Raw genomic sequence first — 21,829 nt, 5'->3', positions numbered from 1 at the left:
TTTCCACAGCTTTGATCTTGAACTGGATTGGAATTGTACGGCGAAGCTTTTCTCTTTGGCGATGTTGCAATTCCTTATTTGTTCTCCAAGCAGATGTGGCAGCTTCTCTAGTTCTTCATCTCAGACTCCTTCCGCTGGGATGATTGTGCAAGCTGCATTCTTCTCTGCTTGTTTCTTCTGCATGACGGGCAGGCACGAGGGAAAGGTGTTGGTCTGTTTCTTTCTTCAATCTTTCCAAGTGCCCACCTCTTGCTTTCTTTCTCCTTGTCCTTAGTTGAGGATGAATCAGCACGTTGTCTCCACATGCTTCGAGGTATCATCTTCACTTCCGTTATACGTGAGAGACGAAGCGGAAACACAAGATGATGAGTACTCGAGAGCAGGTGCTGGCTGGAGAAAGGACAGAGAGAAAGCATGATATGAGATACTCGTGCTCTCAACCTTTATGATATGAAATACTTGTGCTCTGGATGGGTTGTTTGCAGGGGTATCCCAGGGGATGAGAAATACAGAGTGACTCGAGAGGGTTTGTTGGAAAGCCATTTCAGAGAGGATGAAGGGTTAAGTGAGGCTGAAAGTTGGGTGAGACTGCTTCACTTTGAAGTTCAACATTTATACAATTTTCTTAATGGCTGGGAAGGCATTGTTCCATTACTCGTGTCGGCAAGCCTGGGATAATTTAACAGTAGTTTCCACGTGCATTCCGCTTCTCCAAAAAAAAATTTCGACAGATTGCGCGTGATTTACGCAACGCAGATGTGCAACTTGACAGATGCTGACACGTCTCGATAAAGCAGAGGTCTTTTTAATATCCGGAATTTACGCTTCGAGTTCTGAGCTTCGTTGAGGGCAGAGATTGCATGTGACAAGTGCTGACGAGGCTGAGAGAGACAGATGGTTGGAATCGGTGCTTCGACAGACTGCCCGTGATTTTCGCAAAGCTGAGTTGCGTGTGATGGGTGCTGACGAGGCTGAGACAGTTGACGCTCTTCGGTATCTAGAATTGGTGGTTTGTGAGCAAGCCCAACTTTTGAGAAAGCTGGTGCCTCTTCGATCTCCGAATGGCTTCTTCGATTTCTGAGCTCACCTCTTCGATATCTGAAATCCCATCGCGTGCTAATTTTTATAGAGGTATGCAGGACGTTCAAAGCACTCTTGAATTTCTGCCTGTAAAAACTCCCGTTTTGCACTTTTACGATCTTGACTTGTCCGATCTCATCTTTCTTTAACACCTCTGAAAAATGTCTGGCCCTTCCGACCGTTGTTTTGACTTGAACCTTAGTGAAGGAGCAGCCCCTCCTTCTCCAGACAACATATGGCGTCCGTCCTTCATATCCCCTACTGGTCCTTTTACCGTTGGGGATTTGGTAATGAAAAATGACATGACCGCTGCGGTGGTGGCCCGGAACCTTGTCACCCCCAGAGATAACAGAATGCTCGCTAGACGGTCTGATGAATTGGCGGTTAAGGAATCTCTGGCTCTTAGCGTGCAGTGTGCGGGTTCTGCGTCCAACATGGCCCAACGCCTATTTGCTCGAACCCGTCACGTTGAATCGTTGGTGGCTGAAATACAGAGTCTCAAAGAGGAGATTAGAGGACTCAAGCATGAAAATAAACAATTGCACAAGCTTGCACACAATTATGCCACAAACATGAAGAGGAAAATTGACCAGCTGCAGGAAACTGATGGTCAGATTTTACTTGATCACCGGAGGTTTGTGGGTTTGTTCCAACCGCATCTGCCTTCGTCTTCTGGGGCGGCACCGCGTAGTGAAGCTCCAACTGATCAACCTCCGATACCTCCTCCTTCCGTGGCCCCACCGACTGCTGAGACTCTGCCGACTACTACAACTCCGCCGACTACTGCGACCTCTCCCAAGCAGCCTTTGTGAAGGCTTTCTCTTGTATTATGCTATGTTTCTTTATTTCCCAGTTTGCTGTTCATTTCCATGAAGTTTAATGTTAAAATCCTTTGCATATTTGTTAATGTTTCAAAATAGAAAGTCACAACCAAAAATAATTAAACAAGTAATAAAATTGACAATCAAGCAGAATAAATGGGTTGCCTCCCTTAAAGCGCTTGCTTTAACGTCTTCCAGCCGGACGATGAACACAATTACTCCCCACTGGAGCCCACGGCATGCAAGGGAATGTCCTCCACAACATGCTCAACAAAGTTCTCATAGATTACATCCTTGAACGGAAATGGATAGTGATGTTTGTTGATGGGTGCGTTGTGTTGCCTAAGGTTCATGTTCATACGCCCACCATCGGGGATTTGCTTGGGTACCTGCACCAAAGAAGGGAACCACCTATCAACTTTAATGGAAATTGGATTTGGATTAGGTGGCTTACCTATGTGTTGTGATGAAGTAGCAGCAATGTGAACATTCTTCCCCATGGTGCGTTCGGCCAATTTGAGCATTTTGAGAGCAGTGGCCGTATGGTCCTTGTGCGCCACTCCAATTCCCTCGTCTTGCATGGTTCTTGATGCATCCTTTGTGCCTAGTGCTGAATGGTCTGGTACTATATTTTCTATTTTATCAATGGCACAACAAGAATGAACAACATTAGGAGTCTCAATGGATTCAGAAATTTTAAAACTAATCATGTCACCCCCAAATGCCATAGTTACTAATCCTTTGGCCACATCAATCTTCGTTTGAGCCGTTTTCATGAATGGCCTTCCAAGGAGGATGGGCAATGAAGGGGCATGGTCTGATTCATCCATTTCGAGAACATAGAAATCCGCTGGGAAGATTAAATGATCAACCTGCACTAAAACGTCTTCCAAAACTCCCTTTGGATAAGCGTTAGATCTATCGGCCAAATGTATGATTACACCATCATTTTTCAATGCTCCTAAGTTCATAGATGCATAAATGGAATATGGCATAACATTTATAGAAGCACCTAAATCAAGCATGGAAGATTTGAAACGGGTATTACCAATGACACACGGAATTGTAAAACTTCCCAGATCTTTGCATTTGGGGGGTAGTTTATGTTGCAAGATGGCAGAGACATTCTCACTTACATGTACCACCTCTTTCTCCCGGACACGTTTCTTTGTTGTACAAAGCTTCTTTAAACACTTGGCATACTTCGAGATTTGCTTTATGGCATCAAGGAGGGGAATGTTGACTTGCACCTTTCTAAACGTCTCTAGAACATCTTTTTCCTCCTCTTCGTTCTTTGATTGCAAAAATCTGCTAGGAAAGGGGACATTCAAAGGAAAAACATTAGTAGGAATTGAATTTAACACATTCTTACCCTTATTGGACAGATTTGAAGGTTTAGGGGCCATGGACACTTGCGGCATAGGCATGTCCACCTTTGTCGTGGGTGGGCATGCTTCCTCCTCTTCAAATTGAAGTTTTTCATCCTCTTTGTGACCTGTTTTTTATGAAGAACCTGCCCCAATCTCTTTTCCACTTCTCAAGAGTATGGCCTTTGCACTTTCAAAGCCTCCCTTCGGGTTTGGAATGGTAGAACTAGGAAGCCTTCCTTGGTCTCTAATCTGCCCAACAACGTCGGCAATCTGCCCCATTTGTTTCTCTAGTTGGTCCACTCTTTTGTTTTGATTTTCCTGCCCATTAGTCAAAGTGGTTAGTAACTTAACAAGTGTATCATTATCCAAAGCATTACCTGAATTATTTGGGGCCGATTGTGGTTGGACTTGAGGGGGTGCGTATGGGTTGTTGTAGAAGCCCGGGGGTTGTTGCCTAAAGCCTCCTTGTGGTTGGGCTTGTTGTGGCTCTCTCCATTTGAAGTTTGGATGGTCCCTCCACCCCAGATTATACGTGTTGGAGTATGGATCATGTCTTGGCTGATTTTGGCTTTGAAACCCAATGGCATTAGCACTCTCCCATCCACCATTCTCGATGAGTTGAGGACACTTTTCGGAAGCATGTCCTTGGATAGAACATACGCCACACACCATGGGTCCTTGAATCTTCATTCCCTCGGCCATCTGTGAAATAATAGCAGTAAGATTAGCTAACTGAGATTGAATATTGGATGCGGAACTTACCTCATGCACTTGTTGCCGTGGGGGTCCTCTTTGGCCTACACCTTCGTATTGTTGAGCGTTCAATGCTCTATTAGGAATCAAGATTTTTGCAGCCATGGGCGTTTTGTCTACCAATGCTCCACCCGCCGAGGCATCGAGCATTTGACGTTCTAGTGGTAGGAGCCCTTCGTAGAAGTATTGCAAAAGCAATTCCTCCTTCATCTGATGCTGTGGACAAGAAGCAACAAGTGATTTAAATCGTTCATAATATGTAGGAAAAGACTCACCTTCATCTTGTTGAATTCCACTTATTTTTTTACGAAGAAGAATGATGCGAGAAGTTGGGAAAAACTTCTCCAGAAACGCCCTCTTCATACTCTCCCAAGATGTAACTGTACCGGGAGCCAACTCGTATAACCAATCATTGGCTTTGTCCATTAAAGAGAATGGAAAAGCCTTCATCTTTAAAATACTTCCGTCAACGGTAACCGGAGTCATACTTGAGCACACCACTTCAAATTCTTTCAAATGTTTGTTCGGATCCTCCATGGACAGCCCATGGAACTTTGGAATGTGGTGGAGCAAACTTGACTTTAACTCGAACTCTTCGGTTTTACCTTGAGCAGCCATGGGATATTGGATACACAATGGTGCGGCATTATCCAAACCCGAGGCGGCAAGCTCCTTGAGCGTACGGTTGTCCATGGCTATACCTTGCTCTTCTCCACCCACTTGTGCCGTGGCCTTCTCTTCAACCTCAACTTCTTGCTCTTCTAATTCAGGCTTGGGACTACGAGGATTAGACTCTTGCAATTTCTTTTTCCTTCTCAAAGTCCTCTCAAAATCACCGTCAAAGTCGGAGATATGCTCACGAACAGGTTGTGAGCTACGGGTCATAAACTAGTACCTGCACACAAGAGCAACAAAGTTAATAACCAACTTAAGAGACTCGGCACAAGTAAGGAATTAAGGTGCCTATACACGGCACACACACACACACGGTGCAAAATTTAAAAACAAAACAAACAAGAAAAACTAAACAATTTAAACAAGACTCAAGACAAGGGATTAGCGACTTTGCTAATCCCCGGCAACGGCGCCAAAATTTGATGCGTAAAATAACTAAACACACAAAGTAAACCCTCTTTTTATCAATTTAGTAAAGTATGTAAGTAGGGATCGTTCTAGGCCGGGGATTAGGAGGGATTGCTAAATCACTTGGAAACTGACTTGAAAACGTGAAAACAAAGTTTAAAACACTAACTAGACTCAAAGAATGCAAAACTATACTTTAAAACACTAAAACAAACCAAAAGACTCAAAACAGCCCCTAAACACTCAAAACTACCTTAAAAACACAATCTGGGCAATTTTGGGACTCTCACACAAACTTGGACAAATTTTGGTTTTCTAATGAACTAAAACACTTAAAAACATAATCTAAGACAAGTTCTAATTAATATGACTCAAACGGGGTTGATTTTTGACGAAAATAATTAAATTAAGACAAGAACAAAGTAAACAAATTCTTAGACAAATTTGGGTGAATCAAAACACTCTAACACACAACCAAAACAGAAATTACACACTTTGAAACAATAAAGTAAAAGGGGGATTTTGGTTTTAATGAATTTGAAAACAAAACAAACTTTGTAAAACAAAACAGATTGTAAGTGAATTTGAATGAAACTTATGGATGGAAGATTAGCTAGGAGGTTCTTCTCCACATATGTCACACTTGCATACAAAACGATTTCCAGTTGCTTTTCGATAAGCTATGAATACTCAACGCCCCAAATTAACCGTGAATTGCACTAATTAACCCTCAGTTTTTTCCACAAGTTATTAGGTTGGATGATTGCATACGACAACCCAAAACATTCCCTACAAGTTCCCTACATGAATTGCATAATAGAGATACAAGCAAGAATCATTAAGTTCGGTGAAAAACATAAGCATTGACGAGGCACTCGTTACTATGATTTGCATGAAACTTATGCCAAGAGTTTACTTAACGTGATTGTGACTAGCAACCTTCACTACTTGTGAATATAAGTTTATAACGATTAGGTGAAACTCCCTTATATTCTAGCGTCAAATTCATGCATGAAAATTAAGCGTGCACTCTTAACCAACATACACAAATTAGTTTTTATATGAACGGATAAGTAAATTGAATTCACAACTTATGAATCACAACTGGATGTAATCAAATCATATTGCAAGTATGAACATAGTTTCGAATCACCCCCTAACTAGGAGGGGTTTAGTTCCTCATACTCACAAAGCAAAGATACATAAAATTAGACATTAAAATCAAAGGAAAGAAAACACCTAAAATGCTCCAACTTGGTAGCAAGTGCATCCAAGATTCCTCATTTCCCTTGCTTGCGGCAGATTGGGTTATGGACAGATTTTGGGTAGTTTTATGATGTAGAATGGATGGGGAATAGTATGGAAGGGTTTAGGGTGAGTGTGGAGGAGTGTTTGATGGTTGGAGGGTGGTGGAGAACTAGGCAAAGAGGGTGGAAGTAGGTGGAGTGGCTGTTATGTTTTCTAGGCACTAGAATGGTGTTTTTGGGGTGTTTTGCTTCCTAGGGTGTGTATGGACGAATTTTTGTGATAAAATGATGAATATGGGGGATTGTCCTTTGGCCAAGGGGTGTAAACATGTATTTATAGGCCCAAAAAACCTTAGAAAATCAGGTTAGGTTACGGATGAAATGCATGGCAATTTGTGTGTGTGGTGTGCAATGGTCCAAGGGTGAAAATGAAGTAATGATGCAAAGTGTGAAGGGTAAAATGGAGTGGTGTTGTAGCTAGGGAGCATGAATGATTGTGTACATTGCATAGAGATGGAAAGGGAGGTGAAATGTGTCAACAAATGGGTCAAAGGTGCAACAACATATGTTGCACATGGCATTGGATTCCAAATGTGAATGATGGAGCATCAATTGGTGCATGTAATGGATATAAATGTTGTCTAAAATCTAATGAGTGAAGGGAACAAGAGGTATCAAGCAATTGAGTGTAATAATTAAATGAATTGAAGCATGAAATTAGAAATTATGTAGGGGACAAGAGTGATCAAGCATGGCATGGAATCCAAAGGGAATTCTATGTGGTTTGCATGGCAAGGAATGCAAGTTGGGGTGACAGATTTTTGGGCTGTTTTCTTCATCTTTTGGACCATAATTCTTCATATTCTTGGCCTCTTTAGTTCTCAAATTCGTCCATCCACTTTGGCCCAAATATGTGACATGCATTCCAAGCTCCATTTTGCTCCAAAATGCTCCAAAATGCATCTTCTTGCCTACTTTGTCCATAAAATCTGAAAACACACGAAAATGACTTTAAACATTAAAATAACTAAGGAAACACGACATAAATGCACAGAAACAAGCCAACTAAGTCGCATAAATATGCTCCTATCATGCTTAAATGAACATGTTTTCACAAAATTATCCTTCAGTTTTACGGCGAGGGGTTAGTATATTCAAAGGAAAATAAGGTTTTCGTATAAATGTATTTTACTGTCCCACTCAACTTTGTTTTTTTTTTGCCCCTTCAGGTCTTAGGTAGCAGAGTTTGTTGGCCATGAGGAATCCAACGGTGTTCTGACAGAATCCGAAAAAAAATAGGATTCCCCTTCGGATGTTGTATTTTAGTAATTGTCCTACTCGACTGCAACTAGATGTTCTTTTTACTCTGAATGTGTATTTATACACTGAGTTTAGTACTAGCATCATTTCTTAGCTCGTATTGCTAGTGTTTCGGCTTTTAATTATTCGTAATTCTATTTATCTTTTTAGCTTCCGCACTATGCAAAATGGTTACATCACTCACAAGTGACGGCTAGCACGCCCTCTTTCAGGACGGGGTGTGTCAATCAAATGCACGCTCATTTGTTTTTATTAATGTCGAAACTAGTCCAAATGTGCTCCAAAAAGAACAACTGTGTAATTTTGACACGCAATAAGCATTTAATCTTTTGAGCACTCATTCCTACGATCCTAGTAGCACATTATATGGATTTATATTCTTACGTTCTGATGGGTGTCAAACGCATGCGCGCTCATTTATTTTTATTTATGCCGAAATAGTCCAAAATGCGCTACAAATAGAAAAACTATGTACTTTTACATCCAATAAACTTTTGATATTTGGAGGAATCATTCTTATGGTCCAAATAGTGCATTATATGTGTTTATTTGCTTAAGTTCCAGTGGGTGTCAAGCACAAGCTCTTTTTTTTCCCTATTAATGCCAAAATAGTCTAAATGCACTCACCCAAGAAAAACTGTATTCTTTTGACACCCAATAAAGATTCGATCTGTTAAGCACTCATTCTTATGGTCCTAGTGGTGCATTACATGTGTTTATTTGCTTAAGTTGCAATGGTTGTGAAATGCACACTCGTTTGTTTTTATTAATGCCAAAACAATCCAAATGCAGTCTAAATAGAAAAACTTTTTCATTTTGACATGCAATAAGCTTTTGATCTTTTGAGCATTCATTTTTATGGTCCTAGTAGAGCATTATATGCATTTATATGTCTAAATTTCAATGGGTATCAAATGCACAGTTGTTTGTTTTTATTTTTGCCGAAAGAGCCCAAATGCACTCCAAATAAAAAACTGGGTACTTTTGACACACAATAAACTTTTAATCTTTTGAGTACACATTTTTATGGTCCCAGTAGCACAATATATGTGTTGATTTATTTCAGTTCCATTAGGTGTCAAACGCACGCTCGTTTGTTTTTATTAATACCGAAAATAGTCCAAATCCACTCGAAATAGAAATTTTTTGTACCTTTGACACCAAATAAGCTTTTTATCTCTTGAATACTCATTATTATGTCCCTTGTAGAAAATTATATGTGTTTATTTGCTTAAGTTACAATAGGTGCCAAACGCACGCTCGTTTCTATTTATTTATGCCGAAAACAGTCCAAATGCCCTTCAAATAGAAAAACCGTGTCCCTTTGACACCCAATAAGCTTTTGATCTTTCGATAACTCATTCTTATGGTCCTAGTAGTGCATTACATATGCTTTTTAGCAGTTCTAATGGTTGTGAAGCTTACGCTCGTTTGTTTTTATTAATGACGAAAACAATCCAAATGCACTCCAAATTGATAAACTGTGTACTTTTAATAGGCAATAAGCCTTTGGTCTTTTGAGCACTTATTCTTATGGTCCTAGTAGCCCATTATATGTGTTTATTTGCTTAAGTTTCAATGGGTGTCGATCACACGCTCGTATGTTTTTATGAATGTCAAAAACAGTAAAAATGCACTCCAAATTGAAAAATTATGTACTTTTGACTCCCCATAAGTTTTTTTATTTCAATTACACATTCACATGGTCCTAGTACTGCATTATATGTGTTTATTTCCTTAAGTTCCAATGGTTGTCAAGCACACACTTGTTTGTTTAAATTTATACTGAAAACAATCCAGATGCACTCTAAACAGAAAAAACTGTGTGCTTTTGGCACCCAATAAGCTTTTGATCTTTTGAGTACTCATTCTTATGGTCCTAGTAGCGCATTATATGTGTTGATTTTCTTATGTTTTGATGAGTGTCAAACGCACGCTTGTTTGTTTTTATTAATACCGAAAACAGTCGAAATGCACTCCATATAGAAAAATAGGGTACTTTTGATATGCAATAAGCTTTTAGTCTTTTTGGCACTCATTTTTATAGTCTTAGTAGAATAGTTATGCATTTATTTGTTTAAGTTCCAATAGTTGTCCAACGCACGCTCGTTTGTTTTTATTAATGCCGAGAACAGCCCAGATGCACTCCAAATAGAAAAACTGCGTGCTTTTGGCACCCAATATGATTTTGATCTTTTGATTACTCATTCTTATGGCCCTAGTAGTGTATTATATGTGTTTATTTGCATCAATTCCAATTGGTCTCATATGCATGCTCATTTATTTTTATTGAAGCTGAAAACAATCCAAATGCACTCCAAATAGAAATATTGTGAGCTTTTGACACGCAATAAGCTTTTGATCTTTTGAGTACTCATTCTTATGGTCCATGTAGCACATTATACGTGTTTATTTGCTTAATTTTTTACGAGTGTCAAACGCACACTCATTTGTTTTTATTAATGCGGAAAACAATCCAAATGCACTCCCAAGAGAAAAACTGGGTACTTTTGACACACAATAAACATTTGATCTTTTGAGTACTCATTCTTATGGTCCAAGTAGCATAGTATATGTGTTTATTTGGTTAAGTTTTGATGGGTGTCAATCGTAAGCTCATTTGTTTTTATTTGTGCCAAAAACATTCCAAATGCACTTGATATAGGTAAACTGTGTGCTTTTGACACCTAGTAAGCTTTTTCTTTTCAATACTCATTCTTATTGTCCTAGTAGCACATTATATGTGTTTATTTGCTTAAGTGCTAACAAGTGTCAAATGCATGCTCGCTTCTTTTTATTTATGCCGAAAACAGTCCAAATGCATTCCAATAGAAAAACTGTGTGCTTTTGACACGAAATAAGCATTTGATCTTTCGAGTACTCATTCTTATGGTCCTAGTAGCGCATTACATGTGTTTGTTTGCCTATGTTCTAATAGTTGTGAAGCATATGCTCATTTGTTTTTATTAATGACAAAAACAGTCAAAATGCATTCCAAATAGATAAACTGTATACTTTTGAAAAAAAAAATAAGCTTTTGATCTTCTGAGCACTCATTCTTATGGTTTATGTGTTTATTTTCTTGACCTCCAATGGGTGTCAAACACACGCTCGTTTGTTTTTATTAATGCTGAAAACCGTACAAATGCACTCCAAATAGGAAAATTGTGTGCTTTTGACACCCAATAAGATTTTGATCTTTTGATTACTCATTCTTATGGTCCTAGTAGCACATTGTATGTATTATGTTTATTTTCTTATGTTCCAATGGCTGTCAAACATACACTCTTTTATTTTTATTAATGCCGAAAACAATCCAAATTCACTCTAAATAGAAAAACTGTATGCTTTTGACACCCAATAAGCTTTTGATCTTTTGAGTACTCATTCTTATGGTCCAAGTAGCGCATTATATGCTTTTTTTTTCTTAAGTTCCAATGGGTCTCACACACTCATTTGTATTTATTAATGTTGAAAACAGCCCAATTGCACTCCAAATAGAAAAACTGTGTGCTTTTGACACCCAATAAGTTTTTGGTCTTTTGATTACTCATTCTTATGGTCCTAGTAGCACATTGTATGTGTTTATTTGCTTAATTTCTAATGGGTGTCAAACACACGCTCATTTTTTTTATTATTATTAATGCTGAAACAATCCAAATGCACTCCAAATAGAAAAACTGTGTGCTTTTGACTCCCAATAAACTTTTAATCTTTAGAATACTTGTTCTTAACGTCAATGTGGCGCAGTATATGCATTTATTTCTTAAGTTTCAATGGGTGTCAAACGTACGCTTATTTGTTTTTATTAATGCTGAAAACAATTCAGATGCATTCCAAATAGAAAAATTGTGTCCTGTTGACACCCGATAAGCTTTTGATATTTTGATTACTCATTCTTAGAGTCCAAGTAGCACATTATATGTGTTTATTTGCTGAAGTTCCAATGGGTCTTAAACACACGCTTGTTTATTTTTATTAATGCCAGAAACAATTCAAATGCACTCCAAATAGAAAAACTATGTGCTTTCTACTCCCAATAAATTTTTAGTCTTTTTAATACTCGTTCTTATGGTCCAAGTAGCGCAGTATATGTGTTTATTTTATGAAATTTCAATGGTTGTCAAACGCACGCTCATTTGTTTTTATTAATTCCAAAAACAGTCCAAATGCATTAGAAATGAAAAACTGTGTGCCTTTTACACCCAATAAGCTTTTCATCTTTTGAGTACACATTCTAATGGTCCTAGTAGCACATTACATGTGTTTGTTTGCCTATGTTCTAACGGCTATGAAACGCACGCTCGTTTCTTTTTATAAATGCCAAAAACAGTTTAAATGCACTTTTTGCACCCAATAAGCTTTTGTTCTTTTCAGTACTCTTTCATATGATCCAAGTAACACATTACATGTGTTTATTTTCGTAAGTTCCAGTGAGTGTCAAACACACGCTCGTTTATTTTTACTAATACCGAAAATAGTCCAAATGCACTCAAAATAGAAAAAATTTGTACTTTTGATACCCAATAAGCTTTTGATCTTTTGAGTACTCACTCTTATGGTCCTAGTAGTGCATTACAAGTGTTTATTTGCTTAAGGTCCAATGGTTGTAGAACGCACGCTAGTTTGTTTTTATTAATGCCAAAACATTACAAATGCACTCCAACTAGAAAAACGGTGTGCTTTTGGCACCTAATAAGCATTTGATCATTTAAGTACTCATTCTTATAGGCTTAGTGCATGTGTTTATTTGCTTAAGTTCCAATGGTTGTGAAACACACACTGGTTTGTTTTTATTAATGCCAAAACAATCCAAATGCACTCCAAATCGAAAAACTATGTGCTTTTGACACCCAATAAGCTCCCGGTCTTTGAGTACTCATTTTTATTTGTGTTTATTTTCTGAAGTATTAATGGGTTCAAACACACACCCGTTTGTGTTTATTAATACTGAAAAAGTCCAAATGCACTGCAAATAGAAAAACTGTATGCTTTTGACACCCAATACGCTTTCAATCTTCTGAGTACTCATTCTTATGGTTGTCATAGCGCATTATATGTGTTTATTTGCTTAAGTCTTAATAGTTGTGAAACAGACGCTCATTTGTTTTTATTAATGCCGAAAACAATCCAAATGCACTCCAAATAGAAAAACTATGCATTTTAACACCCAATAAGCTTTGATCTTTTGAGTACTCATTCGTATGGAAAGAGATCTGATCGGATCATATTTATATATATTTTTACTTCGAATTCACTCGTCTTTTCTTAGTTAGTTCCTTATATTTTTGAGCTATTTACGTTATTTTTGTGTTTATAAGATTTGTTATGTTTTGTAGAAAGAATAAAGAAAAGAAAAGAAAACGTGAAAAACAACAGGAAAACAAAAGAAGAATAAAATAAAAGAAGAAAAAGGCAGAAAGGGGGGTGAAAGGAATCCAAGAGAATTGAGGATGGGAAGGAGCTGCCCTTTTGCAGCTGGCAACCTTGACTGACGGGAAGGTTAGGCGTGAAAGAAAAGAGAATAAAAAATTACGAGGGGGATAGAAAGGAGAGGGACACGAAATAGAAAAAAAAAATAAGGTTGGCGTGATTGGTGGGGGGCAGCCCTGCTGCCAGAAGCAGAAAAGGATATAAAAAATAAAGAAAAAGAAAAAACGAGGAAGGTTGCTTTGGCAGCTGGAGGGCAGTACGTGAGTGGACAGAGGAAAGGAATAAGGGAATAAGAGAAGAAGAAGAAATAAAATAAGGGGAGAAAATAGGTCAAAGAGGAGCACAGAGATAGGTGGGGGGAATGGGTGGAAGGCAGAGGGCTGCCCTTTGGGCAGCGTGAAGCTGCGGAGAGAAGGGAAGTCAGTGGCGAGGAGGAGGTCAGCATGAAAATGCAGTTCAGAGTCCATGCAGTTCAGAGTCCAAGCAGCAGATCCTTTCTTTCGGTTTAATCTTTCCAAACTCCTATTTTATTTTTGTTTTAATAATGTGTAATTAATTTTATTTTGGCTAGAGGTTAATTCGAAACCATGAATATATTTGTAATATGAATTGATTACCTTCGGTTGTGATTTCATAAGTTGTGATTTCAATTTACTTATCCGTTCGTATAAAAACTGATTTGTGTATGTTGGTTGAGAGTGCACGCTTAATTTACATGCATGAATTTGATGCTAGAATATAAGTGAATTTCACCTAATCGTTATGAACTTATTTTCACAAGTAGTAAAGGTTGCTAGTCACAATCACGTTAAGTAAATTCTTGGCAAGAGTATCATGCTTTTCATAGTTACGAATGCCTCGTCAATGCTTATAGTTTTCACAAAGTTTAATGATCTTTGATTGTATCTCTATTATGCTTTTCACGTAGGGGACTTTTGAAGAATGTTTTGAATTGTTGTATGCGTTTTCCCGTCCAATTCAATAACTTAAGGAAAACTTGAAGATTAAAAAAGTGCTGTTCACGGTTAATCTGGAGTATTGAGATTCACAATTTATTGAAAGAACAACTGAAAATCAATTTAGGTTGCATATGTGTCATGTGTGGAGAAGAACCCTCTAGCTAGTCCGTCATTTATCATTTTACCTTAATTTTATGTTTTTATCAATTCTGTAATTTAATTAAGTTTAATTTACTTTTCATCAAAACCAAACACCCATCCATTATTAAATTATATTATTTAGTTAGTTTTCTTTATTGTTAGTCTTTTAATTTAATTTCCGTCCATTTCAGTTCCTAGTGTTTAATTGAATTGTTTTCATTATTTTGAGTCATTTTAAGTGTGTTTCGAGTTATTAGAGTTTTTAGCCTAATTTTGTGTCCTTGAGTCTTATTTAATATTTTTAAATTAATTTAGAATAGATTAGCAATCCCTCCTAATCCCCGGCCTAGAACGATACCCTACTTACATCCATACTACAATTGTCAAAAAAGAGGGTTTAATTTGTGTGTCAAGAAATTCTCACATCAAATTTTTGGAAAAAGAAAAAGAAAAATTGTACACAAAGAAAATAAAAAGTTGTTCAAGTTTCAGTTTAAGGGTATGGTTGGAGGTGCTAGAAGAATTGTTGGAGAGCTTGAGTTCTTATAAATCTAAAGAGAAAAATTGCTTGCAATGTAGCTTGGAATTTGTGTTTCCTATTCTTTCGTTTCAATAACCCTATCCCTAAGCCTCATTACATCCAATAAAAGTCCTCTTGATTTAAGTTTTGCAATTATGACTGTGGAGAAGTGATCTTTATGCAAGCTTATGGTAGAAATTTCACATTTGTTTCTTTGAGCGAAACACACTAAAACTAAACACATATGTGATTGAGTGTATATCCCGTGAGAAGGTTACTAGTTTGCATATGATGATTTTAAAAATAAAAACTTGAAATTGCATTAGCATGGCTATCTCACACACTACACTTCAAGGATGATTCAAAGATTACTGCTAATATTTGAATAAGGAAGATGAACTTGGATTAGTTCCTTGATGCTAGCTATGGTTCTTGATGATTTGTTTTCTTGAATGAAATTCTATGAGGGTCACATAGAGGGAAGCTAATGTTTTTCTTGTTACTTCTTGTTCTAGTTTTCTTTGTTTTGCTCGAGGACTAGCAAAAGTTAAGTGTGGGGGTATTTGATCGGATCATATTTATATATATTTTTACTTCGAATTCACTCGTCTTTTCTTAGTTAGTTCCTTATATTTTTGAGCTATTTACGTTATTTTTGTGTTTATAAGATTTGTTATGTTTTGTAGAAAGAATAAAGAAAAGAAAAGAAAACGTGAAAAACAACAGGAAAACAAAAGAAGAATAAAATAAAAGAAGAAAAAGGCAGAAAGGGGGGTGAAAGGAATCCAAGAGAATTGAGGATGGGAAGGAGCTGCCCTTTTGCAGCTGGCAACCTTGACTGACGGGAAGGTTAGGCGTGAAAGAAAAGAGAATAAAAAATTACGAGGGGGATAGAAAGGAGAGGGACACGAAATAGAAAAAAAAAATAAGGTTGGCGTGATTGGTGGGGGGCAGCCCTGCTGCCAGAAGCAGAAAAGGATATAAAAAATAAAGAAAAAGAAAAAACGAGGAAGGTTGCTTTGGCAGCTGGAGGGCAGTACGTGAGTGGACAGAGGAAAGGAATAAGGGAATAAGAGAAGAAGAAGAAATAAAATAAGGGGAGAAAATAGGTCAAAGAGGAGCACAGAGATAGGTGGGGGGAATGGGTGGAAGGCAGAGGGCTGCCCTTTGGGCAGCGTGAAGCTGCGGAGAGAAGGGAAGTCAGTGGCGAGGAGGAGGTCAGCATGAAAATGCAGTTCAGAGTCCATGCAGTTCAGAGTCCAAGCAGCAGATCCTTTCTTTCGGTTTAATCTTTCCAAACTCCTATTTTATTTTTGTTTTAATAATGTGTAATTAATTTTATTTTGGCTAGAGGTTAATTCGAAACCATGAATATATTTGTAATATGAATTGATTACCTTCGGTTGTGATTTCATAAGTTGTGATTTCAATTTACTTATCCGTTCGTATAAAAACTGATTTGTGTATGTTGGTTGAGAGTGCACGCTTAATTTACATGCATGAATTTGATGCTAGAATATAAGTGAATTTCACCTAATCGTTATGAACTTATTTTCACAAGTAGTAAAGGTTGCTAGTCACAATCACGTTAAGTAAATTCTTGGCAAGAGTATCATGCTTTTCATAGTTACGAATGCCTCGTCAATGCTTATAGTTTTCACAAAGTTTAATGATCTTTGATTGTATCTCTATTATGCTTTTCACGTAGGGGACTTTTGAAGAATGTTTTGAATTGTTGTATGCGTTTTCCCGTCCAATTCAATAACTTAAGGAAAACTTGAAGATTAAAAAAGTGCTGTTCACGGTTAATCTGGAGTATTGAGATTCACAATTTATTGAAAGAACAACTGAAAATCAATTTAGGTTGCATATGTGTCATGTGTGGAGAAGAACCCTCTAGCTAGTCCGTCATTTATCATTTTACCTTAATTTTATGTTTTTATCAATTCTGTAATTTAATTAAGTTTAATTTACTTTTCATCAAAACCAAACACCCATCCATTATTAAATTATATTATTTAGTTAGTTTTCTTTATTGTTAGTCTTTTAATTTAATTTCCGTCCATTTCAGTTCCTAGTGTTTAATTGAATTGTTTTCATTATTTTGAGTCATTTTAAGTGTGTTTCGAGTTATTAGAGTTTTTAGCCTAATTTTGTGTCCTTGAGTCTTATTTAATATTTTTAAATTAATTTAGAATAGATTAGCAATCCCTCCTAATCCCCGGCCTAGAACGATACCCTACTTACATCCATACTACAATTGTCAAAAAAGAGGGTTTAATTTGTGTGTCAAGAAATTCTCACATCAAATTTTGGCGCCGTTGCCGGGGATTAGTAACTTTGCTAATCCTTTTATTTTTGTTTTTGTTTATGTTTATATTGGTGTTTGTGTATTTTACTTTTGATATTTGATTTATTTTTCTTTCTTTGATTTTAGGCACAAATGGAGCTGAGGGAAATTTAAAGGAAAGATGCGTCCGGCTAAAGACGTTAAATCAAGCGCTTCTTGGGAGGCAACCCAAGCATTCAACGAAGGGAGACTTTGGAATCGCTAACCCAATCAGATTTGCATTTTTACACCCTTATCTTTACTGCTTTCATTTTGTTTTGTTTAGTTAGTTGTGTTATTTGTTTGATTTCTGTGAGTTTGTGTTATTTAGTTTAAGTATGGGGGAAGGTTAACCAAAGTCTTTCTACTTTAATTTACATAAAAAAAAAAAAAAAAAAAAAAAATTTAAAAAAAATGATATAATAAAAAAAAAAAAAAAAAAAAAAAAAGATAAAATTTAAAATTAATGATAAAAAAAAAGTACATAAAAAAAAAATAAAAATAAAAAAAAAAAATAAATAAATAATAATAATAAAAAAAGTACAAATATTTTACAATGATGTAAACTAATAGTATTCATTGGTCGGGTGGTGCTTCAGTAGTAGGCGGGGCTTCAGCAGTCGGCGGGACCACAGAAGGAGGAGGCGGCAGAGGTTGATCAGTTGGAGCTTCACTACGCGGTGCCGCTCCAGAAGACGAAGGCAGATGTTGTTGGAACAAACCCACAAACCTCCGATGATCAAGTAAAATTTGACCATCGGTGTCCTGCATCTGGTCAATCTTCCTCTTCATGCTGGTGGCATAGCTGTGTGCGAGCTTGTGCAATTCCTTATTCTCATGCTTGAGCCCTTTAATCTCTTGCTTGAGACTCTGTATTTCAGCCACCAAGGATTCAACGTGACGGGTTCGGGCATATAGGCGTTGGGCCATGTTGGATACGGAACCCGCACACTGCACACTGAGAGCCAGAGACTCCTTGACCGCCAATTCATCAGACCGCCTTGCGAGCAGTCTGTTATCTCTGGGAGTGACAAGGTTTCGGGCCACCACCGCAGCGGTCATGTCATTTTTCATCATCGAATCCCCCACGGTAAGGGGACCGGTAGGGGATATGAAGGATGGCCGCCATATGTTGTCTGGTGAAGGCGGAGCTGCCTCTTCACCAATGTTCAAGTCAAAACGACGATCAGAAGGGCCAGACATTTTTCAGAGGTGGTAAAGAAAGAAGAGAGTCGGAATGATCAAGATTAAACAAGTGCAAGAAGGGAGTGTTTACAGGAGGGTACTCAAGTGTGTTGTGGAACAAAATTAACGCCTCTATAAAAAGAAGAAATCAAAGAGGCGCTCCTCAGAGATGCGTCCTCTCGCAAATCGAAGAGTCGGGGCTCCTTTCTCAAAAGCCGGATTCTTTTCTCAAAAGAGGAGTTTCCGTTCTCAAAAGCCGGATTCTTTTCTCAAAAGAGGCGTTCATTTCTTAAAAGTTGGGCTTGCTCAGAAACCACGAGCCGAACCCCGGATTTCGCAAGATCAATTCGTCCAGACGTGTTGTCACCCGTCACACGCAAACTCAGCTCTGCGAAAATCACGGGCAGTCTGTCGAAGTGCCGATTCCAACCATCTGTCTCTCTCAGCCTAGTCAGCACTTGTCACATGCAACTGGCAGCTTTGCGGAAATTACGGGCAGCTTTGTCAGAAAGCGCGTAATTTGTATTCTTCACCCATCCACCGGCTGCCGACACTAAGTGAGAGAACAGTTCCGGTTGTGAAGACAAGTCCTATAAGTTTCTACCTTCGCCTTCCACAGCAAAAGCACACTCTCTCAGCACACCCTCTCAACACCTCTTCATCTCCGAAAATGCATTCCCAAAGAATCCTCTCGAGTCACTCTGTGTTCCTCATTCCTTGGGATACTCCTGCGAACAACCCATTCAAAGCAAAAGTATTTCATATCATAAAGGTTGAAAGCAAGAGTATCTCATATCATGCTTTCTCCATGTCCTTCTCATTGTCTTTGTTTTCCGACAAGGAGAAAGAGAGCAATCAGCCAGCATTTGGTATCAATCTTCCGATCTGGAGCCAACTGCCTGGAACCCCTTCCTGATTGCTTACCTAGCCTTGCTCTCGAGTACTCATCTTCATCATTTTATGCTTTCTCTTCGTCTACCACATCTGCCTGGGGGACAGTAAGGGAAGTGAAAATGATACCTCGAAGCATGTGGAGACAATTCAGCTAGGGACAAGGAGAAAGAAAGCAAGAGGTGGGCACTTGGAAAGATTGAAGAAAGAAATAAGGACCAACACCTTTCCCTCGTGCCTGCCCGTTGTGCAGAAGAAACAAGCAGAGAAGAATGCAGCTTGCACAATCATCCCAGCGGAAGGAGTCCGAACTGAGGAACTAGAGAAGCTGCCACATCTGCTTGGAGAACAAATAAGGAACTGCAACATAACCAAAGAGCAAAGCTTCGCCGTACAATATCATAAAATCATCACTTGCAAGTGAAAAGCTAAGTGTCACCCTGTTCAAGAGGAAAGCTGTGGAAAGTCAACAAGCACGACCAATGATTACTTATTAGTTTTATTCATTATCTTTTATCGTAATTTTCAATTTTTCGTTTGCAATTTTTTTTTAATTAATTTTCTTGCGTACTTAACTGAATTATTTCTTTTCTTTGCAGGAACTTTTGGTTATTTCCACCCTTGAAGTTGATTGCAGAATTTTAGCTTGGGGGTCATCGCTTGATTTTACTGCAAATTAGGGAAGTTTTCAGTCCAATTGCTTTATTTTTTTTTTTATTATTTTGTTTATTTTATTTATTTTTGCATTATAGTGTTTTCTGACATTGGGGACAATGTCAAGTTTAAGTGTGGGGGTAGAAATCTCCAGAATTTCATTTGTCTCTGTGTTGTTGTTTTTTTTTGTGTTCTTAATTAGTTTTGTTTTCTTTAAAAAAAAAAAAAATTAAAAAAAATTTCGGAAAATTTAAAAATCCAAAAATATTGTCTTGTTTCCCTTATTGTTTTGAATTAGATTTTTGTTAGTTTCCCGACCCAATGATATAATTAGATCAAATTTGAATCACGATTATCAAGAACTTAGTTAACATGTGTTTTATGAAATTCCTAATTCTCTTGTTAGTTTTGTACATGTTTGATCATCTTTGAAAAACCAAATGCACATAGCCTTGTTGATGTGAAACTAAAGTATGACTTAAAGCTTCATATGTGAATTTAGTGACCATATACATCCTATGTGAGTTTTTGAGCCGATTGAAAGTGTGTGCATTTTTCATACACTCCTATTCTTTCATGTGTGATGAACTTATGTGAGATACATCTCTAGAACTTGCGTAACGATCTTTCGAAATGTTTGTCATTGATTGCATGAACTTGGAAATGATAGAGGCATTAGGTTTACCACCATGGCCCAAATAACCATGTTTCCCAAAGAAAAATGATATCATTAGATTGCCAATTTGAGCCGTGTATGTTGAGCCTTTTATTTCTTATCACCAGATATGTCTACCCTTATACCTGAAACATTTTTTCCTTACCCTTTCCAAGCGAGCAATGCGAAATTGTCTTATGAGAAACGTTTGTGAAGTACTTTGAAGGTGTTTGGCAAAAGAATAAGTGTGGGGGTATTTCATGTTTGTATAAAAAAAAAAAAAAAAGGGAAAAAAGAGAAGAAAAGAAAAAGAAAAAGAAAAATTGTACACAAAGAAAATAAAAAGTTGTTCAAGTTTCAGTTTAAGGGTATGGTTGGAGGTGCTAGAAGAATTGTTGGAGAGCTTGAGTTCTTATAAATCTAAAGAGAAAAATTGCTTGCAATGTAGCTTGGAATTTGTGTTTCCTATTCTTTCGTTTCAATAACCCTATCCCTAAGCCTCATTACATCCAATAAAAGTCCTCTTGATTTAAGTTTTGCAATTATGACTGTGGAGAAGTGATCTTTATGCAAGCTTATGGTAGAAATTTCACATTTGTTTCTTTGAGCGAAACACACTAAAACTAAACACATATGTGATTGAGTGTATATCCCGTGAGAAGGTTACTAGTTTGCATATGATGATTTTAAAAATAAAAACTTGAAATTGCATTAGCATGGCTATCTCACACACTACACTTCAAGGATGATTCAAAGATTACTGCTAATATTTGAATAAGGAAGATGAACTTGGATTAGTTCCTTGATGCTAGCTATGGTTCTTGATGATTTGTTTTCTTGAATGAAATTCTATGAGGGTCACATAGAGGGAAGCTAATGTTTTTCTTGTTACTTCTTGTTCTAGTTTTCTTTGTTTTGCTCGAGGACTAGCAAAAGTTAAGTGTGGGGGTATTTGATCGGATCATATTTATATATATTTTTACTTCGAATTCACTCGTCTTTTCTTAGTTAGTTCCTTATATTTTTGAGCTATTTACGTTATTTTTGTGTTTATAAGATTTGTTATGTTTTGTAGAAAGAATAAAGAAAAGAAAAGAAAACGTGAAAAACAACAGGAAAACAAAAGAAGAATAAAATAAAAGAAGAAAAAGGCAGAAAGGGGGGTGAAAGGAATCCAAGAGAATTGAGGATGGGAAGGAGCTGCCCTTTTGCAGCTGGCAACCTTGACTGACGGGAAGGTTAGGCGTGAAAGAAAAGAGAATAAAAAATTACGAGGGGGATAGAAAGGAGAGGGACACGAAATAGAAAAAAAAAATAAGGTTGGCGTGATTGGTGGGGGGCAGCCCTGCTGCCAGAAGCAGAAAAGGATATAAAAAATAAAGAAAAAG

General features: G+C 37.5%; 1 protein-coding gene and 1 long non-coding RNA gene across 2 annotated transcripts in view; one reads left to right on the top strand and one right to left on the bottom strand.

Annotated features, from left to right (window-relative positions):
• LOC126585517 (uncharacterized) overlaps positions 1-21,541 on the top strand; it is a 63,355-nt gene extending 41,814 nt beyond the window's left edge. The window contains exon 2 of the mRNA XM_050249968.1: positions 17,405-21,541. The gene's annotated coding sequence lies outside the window, so the exon portion shown is untranslated. The remainder of the gene's footprint in view (positions 1-17,404) is intronic.
• Positions 20,384-21,829, bottom strand: part of LOC126585538 (uncharacterized) — a 91,032-nt gene continuing 89,586 nt past the window's right edge. Inside the window, exon 2 of the long non-coding RNA XR_007610581.1 lies at positions 20,384-20,587. This is a non-coding gene — a long non-coding RNA (uncharacterized LOC126585538). The remainder of the gene's footprint in view (positions 20,588-21,829) is intronic.

Source organism: Malus sylvestris, chromosome 10 (assembly GCF_916048215.2).
Source record: "Malus sylvestris chromosome 10, drMalSylv7.2, whole genome shotgun sequence".
NCBI classification, from domain to species: domain Eukaryota; kingdom Viridiplantae; phylum Streptophyta; class Magnoliopsida; order Rosales; family Rosaceae; genus Malus; species Malus sylvestris.
Note: the sequence above shows the minus strand (reverse complement) of the source record. Positions and strands in the feature narration are given on the sequence as shown.